This window comes from Lepisma saccharinum, chromosome 1 (genome assembly GCF_977018435.1).
Source record: "Lepisma saccharinum chromosome 1, izLepSacc3.1, whole genome shotgun sequence".
In the NCBI taxonomy this organism is placed as follows: Eukaryota; Metazoa; Arthropoda; class Insecta; order Zygentoma; family Lepismatidae; genus Lepisma; species Lepisma saccharinum.
Window position 1 is genome coordinate 139,002,838 of NC_139229.1, and position 14,084 is coordinate 139,016,921.

General features: G+C 38.7%; 1 protein-coding gene across 1 annotated transcript in view; it reads right to left on the reverse strand.

The window, feature by feature from the left end:
- Positions 1-11,627, reverse strand: part of LOC145986010 (uncharacterized protein C05D11.1-like) — a 158,912-nt gene extending 147,285 nt beyond the window's left edge. The window contains exon 1 of the mRNA XM_083120184.1: positions 11,440-11,627. The gene's annotated coding sequence lies outside the window, so the exon portion shown is untranslated. The remainder of the gene's footprint in view (positions 1-11,439) is intronic.
- Between the last annotated feature and the right edge of the window lie 2,457 nt (positions 11,628-14,084).

Sequence of the window (14,084 nt, forward strand, 5' to 3'; positions counted from 1 at the left end):
GTAGAATAAAACATGTTGTTTAATATAACGTGAGTCTTAATATAATCACAAAATCAAAACAATTATTATGCAGTATATTGAAAATGGGCTGACATATAACGGTGCAAATGGAAATTAAATCGTATTCATACCAAACTGAAAGAGCACTTAAAAATTAAAAAAATAATCAACCGTTACATGGACAAGGTACATTTACGAACGCCTACCATCTCATCACGTAATATAGCTTACATATGTTGTTTCATTAAAAAAAAAAAAAAAAAAGCTTGAGGTCCTAAGCAGTTTCAGGTATATAGTTTCGTGCATGGACATTGTGCAGTGACATAAAAGACACTACCATCCATTCGGAAATTATATTCCTTGTACATACGTACAAGTGGTAATGATATTGTCTGAGTGCACTTGTTATATTTTTTACCAGTTATGATAAATTAAATGTAAAATATCATATTAATCAACCGTTCCTTGTACAAGGTAAATTTTCTGAATGACTACAATTTCATCACATAATGAAAAGCCAAACATATTGTAAAGAACCGTACTACACATGTATGTTAAGCTCCTGATAAGATTTCACTGCACTTTGTCGTTCATGAAGTTCCAGGTTCGAATCTCCTCTGCAGAAGTCTTGGAGAGGGAGGACAGGGACCATTCAATTTTTCTCCAGTGGGGAATAAAGGACCTTATTTTTCTTTTGTGGCATTGGGTCGCCTTTGTGCTGACTTGGGGACAATAGGGCATTAATTAAACGACTCAAGGAACATTTTAAATCTGCTTTCCTAGTAAAGAGTAATATTAACAAAGCAACGGAAATTTACTATAAGCTTACAAAGGATAGTGCTTAGTTAAACTTTATTTACTTTAATTAATTACTAGAATAATGCTAAGCTGTAGGCAGTAATAAAACACTGCTAGTTTTTCCCTTAATGAAAAATTAACTAACGATGAACATCACCCTTCGTATAATCTACCTGGTAGGCCGAGAAATATTGCTATCGCTCGTATAATCTACCACAGTAGGCCAAAAGATGACGTCATTTCTGCATCGACTGTTGTGAAATGTAAAATCTACTAGTAGGCCAAAGAATACGGATACCCTTCGTATAATCTACTAGTAGGCCGTCTCCCAACAGTAAATATGTCCACGAGCTAAACCGTAACCCAATACAATGCGTATAATCTACCTGTAGGCCGCACAAGGAGTACGTTTCTGTTCTACAGGCAGGCCACACTGTAGGAGGTTGAGCTTGAAACAATGCGTATATTCTACTCGGTAGGCCGAGAAATATTGCTACCTCTCGTATAATCTACCAGAGTAGGCCACACTGTAAGAAGCCCTCTTGTATCCCTAAGCACCCGTGTGCTTGCAATGCTGGGCTATTTGCGGGAGCAGAGCTCGACCATGAGTCGCCGAAGAGTCAACACAGAACTGCCTGGCCGGGGCAGCGTCGCTGCTTATATACAATTCCGAGCGCAGCGCTAGCGCCTCTAGTGGATTCTCGTGAACTACGAGAGCGCTGCTTAACATGGGGTGCCATCTATACAGATTAATAATGAACTAGTTGAAACAATAACGCTCCCTAGTGAGATATGGTAGAACTACGTTCTCTACCAAGCATAGCAGTGAATTCCTATGCAGAAGCGATAACACAATAGATAAGATTATACAATGCTATTCAACAATGACAATAAAAAGAACAAATGCGTAACTTGTGGCGATCTCGCAGGATCGTTGCAATTGCCCCTCTCTTGGGGAAAAATTTTGAAAGTTCGACTAAATTTTAAATTTACATGAGAATCTTGAAAAATTTTTAAAAACAATGTTCCACTATAGTCCACTAAATATTACACTTGACTTTTACATTTTCACCACTTCACTTAAGAGTCCTTTAGGTATAGATATTAGAATACGTTAGCAATATTCCTTTAAAACAATATTAACAGTCCACTAAATAATATCATCTTTATATAAGTTCACAGTCCTGTAAATAAGGAAAGTCCACTAAACATTTGTTTATACTGTAACTATCGGTCTTCCAAATATCGCTCAACACTAGGTTCTTCTTTATACACTAAGAGTCCACAATTTCTTCAAATCACCAACCAGTTCCTGCTTTCGACCTGGGGAACAATTAAACACTTTTAGATTGTCAAAATTTACCCTGTCGAGAGGTTGCTTGGTATTGGGATGCACTATCATAGCCGTGTTGTTTCTAAGCTGGGTTGCTATATAAGGTCCTATATACACTTCAAACAACTTGGCTATCGTCTTGTTTTTCTTCGAACTAAGTTTATGGTTCTTCACTAAAACCAAATCACCTTCCTTTAGAATGAATGCATTTCCCTTAATCTTAAACTTCTTCTTCTTGTTTCGCTCTCGCTCTCATTTAGTGGAATCAGTACTATTAGGAAAGTTGCGCCTATTCTGTTTCATTCTTTCTTTCTTTTAAACAAACATCCGAGAATCCCAGTGCAGCTTTAGTTTCCATTCTTATTTCTGAAAAGCTCTAGAAGCCTTTTCAAGAAGCAGCAGAAAATGGCTAGATATATGCACTGCTTAGTTAAAATAGGCACTCCTATAAATGCGTTCAGCTATTATTAAGACAATATTATTCCAGCTCTTGAGACATGTTTCTCATTACAGTTGGACTTGGGTTGAGGGCATGGGCGCAATAACTAAAAATAAGCACAATAAAGTTCCCTGCGAGTCTTCTCTCTTCCGTGGGAGTCTTTCCTCTCGACCACTATTTAGCTATGACTCTGGAAACTACCTTCAATGTGGGCCTCTTTCTAGCTCCATTCCTTCCATTAATTAATAACTTCAAGTAGGCACCCTTAACACATGCTTCAATTCAACCTTTCATTTATCATTCATCTTTTTCTTCTTCAACTGTATATGTCTACATTTCTTCATTTTACTGGAGTCATACCTCCTTTTATTATGCTAAACAGCTGGTGTTCTTCCCACTTTTTAGTATATAAGAAGTGCTTCATTTATTTAAATATTTAGCTCCACAATTGTATGAGTCCTCCAGACACAATCAGACACATCTCTATTACAGGCTGAATTTCTGGTTGCATCTTCGTTACAGGCTGCATTTCTGGTTGCATCTTCGTCTCTTCATCGAGGGGCAACGGCTCGAGAGTATCATGGAGTGGTCCTGAAGCAACAACTATGCTGGAAATTAACGTTTCCTGTTCCGGAGGACACTGAAGAGAACATTCCTTATCATTTATCTCTTCTACTTCTTCAACTCTGGATTCCCCCATTAAAGCATTAGTCAACTTTCTTCTTCATATTGCAGCAATCGTTCATTGTTCTTCTTATGGCAGCTTTCCAGTTCCTGTAAGCTTTCTTCATATCCCCTTATTGCTTTTTCTACATACTCTCTTCTCCGAAGGATTACTTCATCGCTGTACGCTTTTTCTATTGCTTCTCTAACATCCGTTTCTGCACGGAGGACGGCTTCTTGTTTAATTTTTATTATATCTTCTCTACTCTTTATTCGTCCTTCAGCGGATCCTAACATGTACTCACGATGGTCTTCTCTAAAGCGCGTTCCTATTTTCAGCCAGAATATTTCATCCTTCAATATTCTTTTCTTTTTTCTTTCTTCTTCCACTCTCTTTTCACCTTTCTCTTTCTTGAGTCTATCTTCATTATCTTTCTCTCTCCTTCGTTCATCAGCTAGACGGTGAAGCAGAGTATCTTCTTCTTTCTTTTGTTTATCTTCTTCTTCTTCTTTATCTTCATCAAGTCTCTTTTCTATAGACTTAAACACAGAATCTAAATCTTTCTTTCGTTTATCTTCATCATCTTGTTTCTCTTTCATTCTTTTATCTTCTTCTTCTTGTTTCTCTTTCTTTCATTTATCTTCTTCTTCTTGTCTCTCTTTCTTTCGTTTATCTTCTTCTTCTTTCTCTTTTTCTCGTTTCTTTTCTCCGTCTTCGAGTTTCTTTATTAGTGACAGAATCAATTTCATCACATCACCGATAGAGGGCGTGCTGGTAGCAATAGTCTCTGCTTCAGTTCTGGATGCGGACCTGCATGCCTTACACATGACGTCACCTTCCATCGTGGCCATATCTTGTTCATCACAACTAAAGTGCCAGAGCCTCAAACAATGGCAACACTGGAAGTGATCTGCCTCGTCACCTCTTTCCACACAGCAAGCGTACTTATTTTGCGACTCCATGATTTTCTTTGATCTACTCCTCAGATCTCTTCCACCCACGTGAATACTTCACACGTCAAATTTCAAGTCTCTCAGGCACGACACTAAAGTTCCACCGTTCTGCACACCAAGTTCCACAGTTCTAAGTCTTTCGGACACAATGAGCGCCAACAATCTTCGGGCCATAAACACTAAGTTTCACCAATAACTGATCGAGCACAGACTCACTCTTCGGGCCATCAAGCTTCTCTGGCCCCACGTTATGGTCGCCAAATAACTGTAACGCCCCCTCGAGGTTCGACTACCTGCACACACACCCTCACGGCACAACGTTGCAGTTGCGGTAAAAATCAGAAACGGGCTTGACTGCAACGTACCGGGTTCGACGTTGTGACGGGGAACATTATTCAGTTTTACCCATGATGGTAGCTCTTTTCTAGCCGGAGATATGAGGTTCTTATACACTCAGGGTTCGGGTATATATAATGAAAGTTAGCGTCTACGTAAACAGTTTATTACACTGGGGTGAAATTAGATATCCGCACAAAACAGTCACTATATCTCCTGATAAGATTTCACTGCACTTTGTCGTTCATGAAGTTCCAGGTTCGAATCTCCTCTGCAGAAGTCTTGGAGAGGGAGGACAGGGACCATTCAATTTTTCTCCAGTGGGGAATAAAGGACCTTATTTTTCTTTTGTGGCATTGGGTCGCCTTTGTGCTGACTTGGGGACAATAGGGCATTAATTAAACGACTCAAGGAACATTTTAAATCTGCTTTCCTAGTAAAGAGTAATATTAACAAAGCAACGGAAATTTACTATAAGCTTACAAAGGATAGTGCTTAGTTAAACTTTATTTACTTTAATTAATTACTAGAATAATGCTAAGCTGTAGGCAGTAATAAAACACTGCTCGTTTTTCCCTTAATGAAAAATTAACTAACGATGAACATCACCCTTCGTATAATCTACCTGGTAGGCCGAGAAATATTGCTATCGCTCGTATAATCTACCACAGTAGGCCAAAAGATGACGTCATTTCTGCATCGACTGTTGTGAAATGTAAAATCTACTAGTAGGCCAAAGAATACGGATACCCTTCGTATAATCTACTAGTAGGCCGTCTCCCAACAGTAAATATGTCCACGAGCTAAACCGTAACCCAATACAATGCGTATAATCTACCTGTAGGCCGCACAAGGAGTATGTTTCTGTTCTACAGGCAGGCCACACTGTAGGAGGTTGAGCTTGAAACAATGCGTATATTCTACTCGGTAGGCCGAGAAATATTGCTACCTCTCGTATAATCTACCAGAGTAGGCCACACTGTAAGAAGCCCTCTTGTATCCCTAAGCACCCGTGTGCTTGCAATGCTGGGCTATTTGCGGGAGCAGAGCTCGACCATGAGTCGCCGAAGAGTCAACACAGAACTGCCTGGCCGGGGCAGCGTCGCTGCTTATATACAATTCCGAGCGCAGCGCTAGCGCCTCTAGTGGATTCTCGTGAACTACGAGAGCGCTGCTTAACATGGGGTGCCATCTATACAGATTAATAATGAACTAGTTGAAACAATAACGCTCCCTAGTGAGATATGGTAGAACTACGTTCTCTACCAAGCATAGCAGTGAATTCCTATGCAGAAGCGATAACACAATAGATAAGATTATACAATGCTATTCAACAATGACAATAAAAAGAACAAATGCGTAACTTGTGGCGATCTCGCAGGATCGTTGCAAGGTGTTGTCGTTTCGTGCATGGAAATTGTAAGAGTATACATATTTGTTTGAAGAACACACTACCATCCATTCGGAAATTTTTCCTTGTACTTATGTACAAGTGGTAATGGTACTGTTTAACAGTGCACTTTTTTTTTTAACCAGTTATGATGATAAATCAAATTTAAAATATCATATTAATCAACCGTTCCATGTACAAGGTACATTTTCTGAATGACTACAATTTCATCACATAATGAATAACCAAATATAATGTAAAGTACCGTACTACATATGTATGTTTCATTAAGAAAAAAGCTTAATCCTAAGCTGTTTCTGGTAATATAGTTTCGTGCACGGACATTGTAAAAGTATGCATATTTGTTTGTAAAACACACTACCACGCATTCGGAAAATATTTTTGCACGGTACGTTCGTACAAGTGGTGAGGATACTGTCTAACAGTGTACTTTTCCTTTTTACCATTTATGATAAATCAAATATAAAATATCGTATTGTGTTATATATATATTTTCTTTGAAAAATATTTGTACGAAACAAAAACACAACCATTCAGAAACGTCCCTTGTACATATGCATGAACGGTAATCATACTGGTAAACATTTTACGTACCTTCTTTTTTTGTCAGTGATTATTTGGAAACAGTAGATTTCTTGTTTGCAATGCCACATTCACATCAATTCCAATAGAAGTGACTTGCAATATTTACATATTATTTAATTGCCATGGACAGTAAGTTAAGTTATGCATGGTGTACATCTCGTGAAATGTTCTCTTTTGTTGAGGAAAATTATTATAGCAAACACACGTTCATTTCCACCTTTAGGCCTCTTTTGCAATGCCATTTTAATATAATTAAATTTATCAAACTTCAAACAGATTACACTAACCTAGAACAGTAGTTTTATTTATATATTTATGATCTTGTATTTGCAGTCGGTAGGCACTCATTTAAATCTAACTTACGAAATTACAATGCAACTGTTAATCCTAATACATAACATTTTCGGTGGGCGGATGTAAATACCTAAGTAACATTCATTTCTTAAACATATATTTGTTACACATTACTTTATTTATTTTTGTTCCTGTTCATACAAAAAAAAATCGCTTACGCACAGTCTACTGTCCACGGTGCAACCAATGTAAACGTTGCATTTCTCGTGTCAAAGTATGAGAATAGCAAGGAATCAAAGCAAAAAGTCTCTAACATGTCGTTAGTTAACGGGCCTATAAAATCGCTTGAGCGAACATTAAAAGTTTAACAGGCTGCTAAGATTTTAGTGATGCGTTAACTATCAACTCGTTAAGAACGTTTTAAAGATGGTTGAGCGAACCGGGCATTGGTCTCTTTTTGGGACCTATAGAAAATTCAGCATTCGACGACTGACAAAATCACTCTCAACGCTATACCAATAAACTGCGTAAAGGATAATATTGCCAGAATTTTGTGTAATTGCAGTATTTTAATAATTTATATTATCTTTCTTCATTGTAAATATGGCCCATCAGAAACCCAAGTTTAGGGCCTCATAAACATTTCATGCAAACTTAAGTTAATTACCATTTTTAATGTACTTATTCACTTTAGTCATTGTAATGAGGATCCTCGAAATCCTAATCAAATGCAACTAGTTCTTGCCAGCACCTTTACAAAAATTATCTCAAATCAGCGACATAATAGTACAAGTTGCAGATTCTTGTATGCACTGAGTAAAGAATTGGATTGACTTTTCACAAGATTAAGCTATGATTATTTCCAAATACGAGTCGGAGCGGCTAATTGCACCAATTCCAAAGACATTGTGAATGTTTTTAATTCAAACCGCTGACATTTTATAAAACTATTTTTCCAGCACCTGTATCAACGTATTCCATTCATCCATGCATCGCATCTGGCCTTGAAAGGTCAAACAGTATGCTTGTCACTACACGCCACACCCTTTCCCAACCTCCCCTCATTTGGATTTCAATGCTTTGCTCAGGACTGCGTGAGGTGGGAGAGATCAAAATTTCCCTTGCTGGGAAAGAAAATCCCTCAATTTGCAATGATACATGGGTTGTTCTCGACTCAGTCACAGGGCAAGGAGTGGAAAGATGCAACACTACATGAATAAGAGGGAACAGTGCATGGCCATAGCTACTATGTCACAATTATTTGTGTGAAGCTAGTCTGAAAGCCCCTGATCCAAGCCATAAGAGAATTTCTGCTTCCTCTACCCACCATCGAAGACAGTGCCATTTCGAAGTGCAGCCAGGTTCAGCTGTGTGCACTTCCCAATTGTGTTCATTCCACCCATTCGACGCGAGTTACTGAGATAGAAAAGCTGACATAAGGAAGTAAATGGCAGGTGATGTGGCTCGGGAACAGATCAGATACCGCTTTATTCAAGCTAAATTGTGATGTCAGTTCAATATTAATATTTTGACTTTATAGCAACCATAACATTAGACTTTTCATAGCAACTGTAACAATTTGTAACACAAAAATGAAAGCCTTGAATAATAATAATTTTATTCGATAAACTGTTGTAACCAGTGCAGGATCTACAAGCCACAAAACACCGCAGGGGGTGGGGCGGAGACGAGTAAGCCTTTAGGAGGCCATCAGCCATTGGCATATTAGGGTTTGAATGTGTGTTTGTAAGAAATAAACATACGTAGTTACTCAGGGGTACAGATACGACTGGCCTACAATGTACATACAGGCAAAGGTAAAGTGTAACTTACCTGTGCGTATAGCACTGTGCCTGCTTTATGCAGGAACAAAGCCTGTAAAATTCCGACCTTAGATCACCCACCCCAGGATGGTGATGTGACCCGGCCCTCTCCAGTTCTCACCCCCCCCTCATATAGGGTACCAAATGTGTAACTTTCAATATACGAGGGTCACTATTTATATTTTGAGCCTTGGCAACACTGATTGAAGTTAGGCGCGATTTGACGTTTGCACGGAATCGTCTGGCATTATTGACCATAACGTACTTCAAATGTTTTGTCAATAGCTTCATTTGTGTTGTTTATGTTGCCTTGGAGATTGCGCGACAACAATAAAATGGAATTAACTCGTGAACATTTTCGTGCGATGATGTATTACGATTTTCGATGTGGATTATCAAGACAAGAGTGCATCGATCAACTTACTTCCACATTTGGCGATGAAGCCCCATCCTTTGCCACTGTGAAACGCTGGTATAACGAATTTAATCGTGGCCACCATTCGCTCACAGACGACATTCGCGAAGGTCGTCCAAAATCAGTTGTTCAAGAAAACATTGATGCTGTGCAAAACCTAATACTGCAAGATCGTCATGTGACATACTGTGAGATTGAGGCAACCATAGGCATTAGTTCCACCAGCATATATAAAATATTACATGATCATTTAGCTGTGAGAAAGGTATGTTCTCGTTGGATCCCACACAATTTGACAAAAACTCAAAAGGACGCTCGCGTCAATTTGGTGCAAACAAATGCTCAATAAATACAATCGTGGTGCTTCAAAAGACATATATAAGATTGTAACAGGTGACGAATCGTGGATATATGCATATGAGCCGGAACGTAAACAGCAGTCGACTGTATGGGTGTTTCAAGATGAACCCAATCCAATAAAAGTTGTTCGCGCTCGAAGCACATCGAAACAAATGGTCGCCTGTTTTTTTCGGGAAAACTGGTCATGTGGCAACTGTGCCTTTAGAGGAACGTAGAACGGTCAACTCTGAATGGTACACAACAATTTGTTTGCCAGAGGTCTTCGGTCAAATACGGAAAACAAACGTCGGACCATTCATCATCAAGACAATGCCAGCTGTCACACATCTCGTCTAACAACAGACTTTATGAACAGTCAAAAAATCGAATTGATGGGTCTTCCGCCGTACAGTCCTGATTTGGCACCCAATGACTTCTTCTTGGTCCCGAATGTCAAGAATAAATTGCGTGGACAACGATTTTCAACACTTTTTGTATCCCCAAAACGTATTTCTTCAATTTTACAGGAGAAAGTACTTATCGAAATGGGTTTATTTATACTTTAGGAAGGTCTTGGAAGTTTGTTTTCACCTCGTTGACTTTTTTTGCCGGTAAATCATGTAATTTTCGACATTAATGTCACTCCGATGCTGTTCCCTTGATGTCCGTCTAGCTACTACGTGAACCAAATATTTGCGAGCGTTTCATGACGTAACAACCGGTCAGTGTTTCCAAATACGCGGTTTTGTAACTGTGTAACAGTTCTAGAACGTAAATAAACGTGAGTTACTGTTCATCATTTCTGATTACGAACTTGCGACATGACGTGCACAGGATCAGTGGCGTGCTCAATGTGAGGTTGATGGGGGTTATAACCTCCCCCCCCTTTCGTCCAGTATCTCTAAGGCTATTTATGAACGGTTCGTGGGGTTATTTATGAATGGTTCGCGGGGCTATTTATGAATGGTTCGTGGGGCTATATATGAATGGTTCGTGGGGCTATATATGAATGGTTCGTGGGGCTATATATGAATGGTTCGTGGGGCTATATATGAATGGTTCATGGGGCTATCCGTGCATGGTTCGTGGGGTTTTCGAACCCGAAAAAAAATTCTAATTTTGAAAAACAAATGTAACTATGTTTGCCTAACCTAACAGAACCTAACCGAACCTTGCCGTGCATGGTTCGTGGGGCTATTTATGAATGGTTCGTGGGGCTATCCGTGCATGGTTCGTAGGGTTTTCGAACCCGAAAAAAATTTCTAATTTTGAAAAACAAATTTAACTATGTTTGCCTAACCTAAGAGGACCTAACTGAACCTTGTCGTGCATGGTTCATGGGGTTTTCGAACCTGGAAAAAAAATACAAAATCAGTAACACGAAAGTAGGTAATTTTCTATGAAGAAGGTTGCAACACTGCATAACCACTGATCATGGAATACGCTAGTCAAGATTTCTCCGCCATATCGCGTGCAACGCAAGCGAAAGCGAACCAAATAAAAATACTCGGTATTTCGAAAATTGAGATTATTTGCGTGCAAAAAACGAAACGCGAACTTGAAGAACCCTTAGGAATGCACAATACGTAAGAATCAATGTGAACAATACGAAAATAAGGGAATTAGAGACGTTTGGTGGTTACTGAAATTTTAATATATCGGCTATTTCCCGTTCAAAATTTTCCTACGCTCTGGAAATCTCAAATTCTACAAGTCATTTTCACCTGAAGTTAATGTTTTTGCATTTCTGGTACAAAAACTAACAATCCCCGATCAAGTTCCAGACATTTACAATGCAAAAAAAACTCTAGAAATAACGACTTCTTAAAATGACAATTTGTTATTACCCGACTGCTCGGGATGCCGTACACCCCTACAAACCAGACACGTGCACGACAAGATTCACAATAGCCACTGGTATCACTCCCTGAAGTTCTTAGGGGGGAAAAAACAGAATTTTGTGTGTCTATTGAATTTCTACCTTCAAAATTTACAACGCTTCCACAAAAAGTATGCAAAAAAAGAGGGAAAAAAATAACTGTTACCTACCTAAACTAAAATATCCGTGCACGAGAGGACCTTCAACTCGAGCAAGTACAATTCTTAATTCGGTTCTGCGTGATTCAAATTTTTGTACTGCAACTCCACCAGGTGCGGCTTCCCAGACAAATGCAAAGTCTTCATCGTCCTTCCTGGGACGTTTAGGTGGTTGGTCACCCATTAGAACACTCACGAAACCAGCGCACCTTCTTCACAAAGTCAGGGGCAAAGAGAATGAGATTATATGAGAGGGGAAAGTCCGCCCAAATGTGGAAATCGCACGTCGTCTGCTAGGAGGGGAAGTGAGGGGAAGTGGGGATCTCAGCGACACTAGCGGCATCTCGTTCATCTCCCCCAACTAACGTAGCGCTCCACTGTTGACAATTGAAGGTAGCGTTGCGCTGTGCTCAGGTTTGAATTTGAAATTGATGGGTAACCGTCTATGTTCGTTCGCGTCGGTCGGACGCTGATTTTTGTTCGTGTTCCGTGTTTGGCGTGTTGTTTTGATGCTTTCTGGCTGTTTTCTTTAGCCCACTAGCAACAGTTGAAGTGCATTTTAAAGCCCACTGTGCCTCGTACGAGCGAATTACGAGTTCGTCTGATTTGCGGGAGAAATCAACACCATGTGAAGCTTTCGTTTCTCAGAATTCCGAAGAATCCAGACAGGTATGTACTATAAATCTTAACTCACATTAAGAAAATGTAGTTAGAAAATTATTAGTTTGTTAATAGTGTGATTGCCAAAAATAAATATATATTATTACGTATGGGTGTGCGTATATGATAGTAGACATTCATAACTCGGATGCATGATACTTTGGTCCACCCTCTATTTTCACACTTTTGACCTGCGAGACGTGTTGGCTGAAGCTCGACGTAGGCAAAAAGAACGGATATCCGGTGATTTGATTTGGAGTCACCGTTTAATTTATGGTTTTTTTCTCCAATGTTAAGGAGACGTTTAGGAGTACTTTTAAGATACCAACCACCTTTAAAGGCAAAATTGTGAGTTCAACACACTAGAAGTTCCGTCTGTAAAACTCGAATATAGGTTTTTCTGCTTCAAAAGTAAATGCTTCCACAATACAATATGTTTGTAAAGCAGTACTGAAAAGCAATTTCTCAATGAAGAAATGAAGAAAACACATTGAAAGAAAGAGTGTGTGTACACACACACACACACACCTATGTCACAATGAAGCTAGCTTTTGAGCTATTTTCACCAGGGTTTGAACTGTGCATGCACATTATCTACTACGTGGCCTGTTACACTGATGCATACACTCTTTAGTTGTTGACACGTATCAATATTACATCGGAATGCATTTTCTCTCGTGCGAGCAACCATTTTTGGTACTAATTTACTGCAGTTCAAACAGATTTCTTCATTTTTGCACAAGAAACTACTTACCGTAAGAAGTTCCTGTAGCATTGTCTAACATCTGGAAGGCATTTTCTGTCATGTGTGAATGTATCATAGCGGAAATTGTTAATTTTGTTTAACTATGCCTAACTAAACCTAACCTAACCTTATGTAGTGTTTCTTGAGGATGGAATGAATATTACCAAGAAATATTACGTAACGTTAGGTTAGGCAAACACAGTTAAAATTTGTTCCATCCCCAAGAAACATTATGTAAGGTTAGGTTAGGTTTAGTTAGGTTAGGCAAACATAGTTTAAAAAAATAATTTCCGCTATGATACATTCAGACATGACAGAAAACACCTTCCATATGTTAGACAATGCTACAGGAACTTATTGCGGTCAGTAGTTTCTTGTGTAAAAATGAAAAAATCTGTTTGAACTATAGTAAATTAGTACCTTCTCACCACCTGATGAAAGTAGTGGCAGCCAAGGCACACACTGATAGGGTAATTAGAGTACATAACAAATAAAATATAAAATTCTGATTTAGTACTTCAACATAAAGAATAAGCATCATGTGAACAAACTTTAAATTTTACAAATTCCAATTTCTTCAGATCTTGAATTCCATATGCACATGTGTGTGTGTGTGTGTGTTTGGATCACCTAGTTAGGGTGCATATGTGATTTTCATTACATGTGTGTACAACTATCAATTAAGAGTAAAAGTAATCTTAACTTTTCTTCTTTGTTTTACAGATGTTCCCATTGGTTGGATGCTGTTGTAAGACCAGTCCTGGAAGTGCGCAATGCGGAGAAATACTGTGCAGTGTCTGTACATAATGTGAAAGTGGTTTCAGCTCAGATTAAGTGACAAGTGTGAAATGAAGTAAAAACTCATAAGATATTAATTTTACTGCCCCACTGTGCAAAGATGTCCTGTTGTGGAATATATTCTAATAGCTCAACCATAAACGCGTAAATATGTGTTTTCATGCTCCAAAATCTTCTGATCTTGAAATATTTTCTTGTTATGTAGTTTACGTCAAGATAAAAGTTATTCGTGAGTGCTTTGATTCTTCAAAAGTTCAATTCTTGTTGTGGTCATTTGCTCATTTGTGTGTGTGTGTGTATATAGATGCGAGAAAGTGATATACTGTGAGGAATTGCATATTTTGCAGGTGCCTTTTTACCCTTTCCTTTATTAGATTTAATGTATCTTTATTGAATAAAGGGAGATAAGAGTATTTCAGATTGGTACTTGAAAAACAAGGGTATATGTACTCTA